Source organism: Lupinus angustifolius, chromosome LG05 (genome assembly GCF_001865875.1).
Source record: "Lupinus angustifolius cultivar Tanjil chromosome LG05, LupAngTanjil_v1.0, whole genome shotgun sequence".
Lineage (NCBI taxonomy): Eukaryota > Viridiplantae > Streptophyta > Magnoliopsida > Fabales > Fabaceae > Lupinus > Lupinus angustifolius.
This window is the reverse complement of record NC_032013.1, coordinates 9,474,205-9,479,237: the sequence shown is the minus strand read 5'-3', so window position 1 is coordinate 9,479,237 and position 5,033 is coordinate 9,474,205.

The following is a 5,033-nucleotide window of genomic DNA, read 5'->3' as shown; positions in this document are numbered from 1 at the left end:
TATCAAATGCAATGCATGTGGATCCATATTCAACCTTTCACTTTTCAACTCAACTCCCATTATTTTTCAACTCAACTCCTTTTGGAAAACAATCGAGAGTACAAGACATCATGTATGATATAATACAATAACTAAGCACACCTATTAGACCAGGTGACTCTCATACCAGGATCTCTCTCACTGATCCAGATAACTCAAAGGGGTGTCAGAAATCACTTGGTTAAGCAAGGCTATCCTGATCTACAGGGGATCAACCTGGACCATCACTGGACTACCCTACCCAAGCAACCCTCTAGGTTTTCATGATGAATCACCATCATTAACCACCCCTATTCATTTCCAAAGATATTATTATCTTGAATCTTTCCATTCTGCCACAAACCTTCCTCCAATGTTATGATGAATGTATGTATGTCAAACACAACATTTTATAGGTACTCAAACTACATTTCCATTCTATTTTTTTATGTACATACCTAAGTGAATGTAACATCAACATCAGTCATTTCATTTCAACTACATCAACTACAAATCAAGATAATTATACTTAATTATAAAATTCTATACAAACACAACATTCACACTATTTACAAACATATACTTAGATATCACAACATTCACAGAATCCATCACATCATTAATCAATATGAGTTTACTAACTATATTGTTCTCAATATTAATTATTATTCTAAAAAACAAAGGTAATATAAGCTTGCATCCGACTTTGAGGTCATCAGACCATGCTATGACACAAAGACCAAGACCATAAGGGCAAAGAATAAAGTCTCTCTCACCTTGAGTATTATGGTTAGATGCTTGAGCTCCGCTTAAGCTTACTTGTGTTCCTCCAACACTAGAACCAATTCATGATGACATTAACATCATCATAGCATAGCCAATACTAATTAATAGAAGTTCTCAAACACCAAAAACCTCATAAAAACTTGGTCAGTAGCTACACCCAAACAATGATTTATCTTGATAACCCATTTTTGTACATAAACTAGTGTAATATTGTAATTTAATCTGCATGAATATGTAAAATTATATATATATATATATATACACACCAATTTAACATAAAATCAGTGTATTATTAGAAACTAAACAGAATGGGGAAAAACTAACCCTAATCAACATAAAGTCACTATAATCATGTGAAATAGTATCTATAAATGATAGATTAACATACAATGATCATCATATGTTCTATTGTTGATGCTAATGTAAACATGCATCCTAAAACTGGAGAAGAAAACAAATACCAACAAAAGGAACTCACCTTTTTGCTACACCTTCACTCAATAGAAGGTAGAGAGGAGTAGAGAAAGAAAGAGAGAAAGAGAGAAAGAAAGAGAATGAGAGAAAGGAAAAGAAAAACAAGGAGGAAGAAGATAATGTCTCACCACTTTTCTTCTTCTCCTCCTCCTCCCCAATGTTGCTTTGCAGAGAAAGGGGGAAAATGGATTATTTTTTTTTATATTTTATTCAATTAATAAAGATATTCTGTATTATTATTATTCAAATAATTTATATTATTCATAAGGAAATTTGGATTGATAAATTAATAACAATCTTATAATTTAAAAGAATTCATCTAACTATGCTATTACTCTTAATATATTATATCATACTCATATTCAAAATCTCATGTTCTAAAAATATATGAATAGATTTAAAAAAAAGAAAACATTACACTTTAGTACAATGTTTTAAATACACATATATTCTCAATTATATAATAAAAATCAATTTAATACACTAAGCAAAATCATATTCAGATTAGGAAAAATATAGGTGTTATACATAACATAACTCATATATAAAAAGTTAGAAAAAGACTTCTCCAATGAAATGATAAAATAATGAAAAAATGGACTAGTTTAATATTAATGGAACTCAAATAATAAAAATAATGATATTAGCTATTTATTTTGGGGTTACATTATAAGTAATACATTTATTTGATACAATGATATTAAGGTGTGCATCATATATTTGATACAATGATATTAACTATTTATTTTGGGGTTACATTATAAGTGATATAATTAGTGGCACTCTATAGATTTCTAAAAGCTGATAACGGATATGGGCTTAATGAATGGATACTCATCAAGTTAACCTATAGGGAATAATGAGAACCCTATTAGTTAACGCATAAGGAAGATCCCAAAAGAAATTAAAATAAATTAATAATTTAGTTGAGTAAGATCATCATACCAAAACTCTCTTTCAAAATGTATGTCAAATGAGCAGATCAGATAACGTGGATCCATGGACTCATGTATGACTTTCATCCTTGTTTTATATTATGTGTGGGAATCATGATATTCAAGATTCTAGAATTGATATTTCACCAATCATCATGAAATATCTAACAAGTGGTATGAGAGCTTTAGGTTCTAAATTTTATTGTTCTCCATTAAAGATGTTTTCCCCCAATTTTGGATAACTATTGTTGTAAGTAAATTCAATCAAAGGAAAAAATTGATCCCAACTTCCAGGTTGTTCTAGCACACAAGCTCTAAGAAGATCCTCCAACGATTGAATTGTCCTTTCTGATTTTCCATCAGTTTGTGGATGATAGGCTGAACTCAACTTTAACTTCGTACCGAAAGCCGCTTGCAAACTATTCCAGAAGTTTGATGTGAAACATGGATCTCTATCGGATATGATGCTTGATAGAACACTGTGTAGTCTAACAATCTCTTTGATGTATAAGTGAGCCAACTTATCCAAATGATACCTGATGTTGATTGGAATAAAATGAGCAGACTTAGACAATCTATCAATTATAACCCAAATAGAATCATAGCCCGCCCGAGTTCTAGGAAAACTTGTGACAAAATCCATGGCTATGCTATCCCACTTCCAAACTGGAACATCTAGGGGTTGTAATTCTCCACCAGGTCTTTGATGCTCAATCTTTGCTTTTTGGCACACTAAACAAGCAAACACATACTCNTGTATAAGTGAGCCAACTTATCCAAAGGATACCTGATGTTGATTGGAATAAAATGAGCAGACTTAGACAATCTATCAATTATAACCCAAATAGAATCATAGCCCGCCCGAGTTCTAGGAAAACTTGTGACAAAATCCATGGCTATGCTATCCCACTTCCAAAGTGGAACATCTAGGGGTTGTAATCCTCCACCAGGTATTTGATGCTCAATCTTAGCTTTATGGCACACTAAACAAGCCAACACATACTCAGCCACTTCTCTCTTCATGCCCGACCACCAAAACATCTTCTTAAAGTCTTGATACATCTTGGTAGCTCCAAGATGAATGCTCATCTTGCTTTTATGGGCTTCATCCAAAATTAGTCTCCGTAGTTCTGGATCTTGAGGTACACAAATTCGATCCTTGAACCTTAAGATCCCGTCTCTTCCTTCATGAAACTCTGTCTCCTTCCCTTCTATGGACAAAGCCTTTTTGCCTTGAAGTGTCTGGTCAAATGCCTGAAGTTCTCGTATATTATTCAAGAAGTCATTGGTAATTGTAAGCATACCTAGGGTCATACCCTTTGGATTCATCCGAATCGCTAGGTTCCAGTCTCTATACTCTTCGATTAGCTTCAACTCTTTCACCATAAGTGCAGACATGTGTAGAGACTTTCTGCTTAAAACATCAACTACCACTTTCACTTTTCTAGGGTGATATTGAAGTTCAAAGTCATAATCCTTGAGAAACTCCATCCATCTCCTTTGTCTCATATTCAGCTCTTTCTGATCGAAAAGGTACTTCAAACTTTTATGATCACTAAAAACCTCAAATCTCACACCATACAAGTGATGTCTCCAAATCTTGAGAACAAAGACCACAACTGCTAATTCGAGATCATGGGTAGGATAGTCTTTCTCATGAGGCTTCAACTGCCTTGATGCATAAGATACCACCTTCTTATCCTGCATCAGCACAACCTAAACCTTGCTTGGATGCATCACAATACACATTAAAATTAATGTTGGGGCTTGGAAGAGTCAACACCGGTGATGAAGTCAACCTCTTCTTCAATTCTTGGAAACTGTCCTCACACTTCCCAGTCCAAACAAACGGTTTCCCTTTCCTAGTCAATTGGGTCAAAGGCAGCGCCAACCTTGAGAACCCTTCTATGAATCTCCTCAATAACCAGCTAATCCAAGAAAACTCCTAATCTCTATCACACTAGTTGGAGTAGCCCATTCCATTGCTGCTTCTACTTTTGCAGGATCCACTGCAATTCCTTCATTGGAGATCACATGTCCGAGGAAATTCTCTTTCTCAAGCCAAAATTCACACTTAGACAACTTAGCGTATAATTTGTTATCCTTCAAAGTCTTCAAAACAATCCTGAGGTGTGTTGCATGTTCTTCTTTGTCCTTGGAGTATATAAGGATATCATCTATGAAGACCACTACAAATGAATCCAAAAAGCGATGAAATATTCTATTCATGTAATCCATAAACACCGCAGGAGCATTTGTTACACCAAATGGCATCACAAGGTACTCAAAGTGTCCGTAACGCGTTCTAAAAGCTGTCTTTGGAACATCTTCCGACCTGACACGAATTTGATAATAACCCGATCTAAGGTCAATCTTAGAGAATATTGAAGCTCCTCTAAGTTGATCCATTAAATCATCAATCCTGGGAAGAGGGTATTTGTTCTTTATTGTCACTTTATTCAACTGCCGATAATATGTGCATAACTTCATGCTACCATCCTTTTTCTTTACAAACAGAACAGGAGCACCCCAAGGGGATACACTTGGTCGGATAAATTGTTTCTTCAATAAATCTTCCAACTGTGACTTCAATTCTTCTAACTCCTTAGGAGCCATTCTATATGGAGCTATTGAAATAGGACCAGCTCCAGGAACTAAATCAATAGTGAACTCAACCTCTCGTAGTGGTGGCAATCCGGGTATGTCATCTGGAAAAACTTCCGGAAATTCAGAAACTACTGGCACTTGAATGATTTTTTGATCAACCTCAACTTTCAAAGAAGATAAGAGAATATATGCAAGAGCTCCTTCATTCAAGGA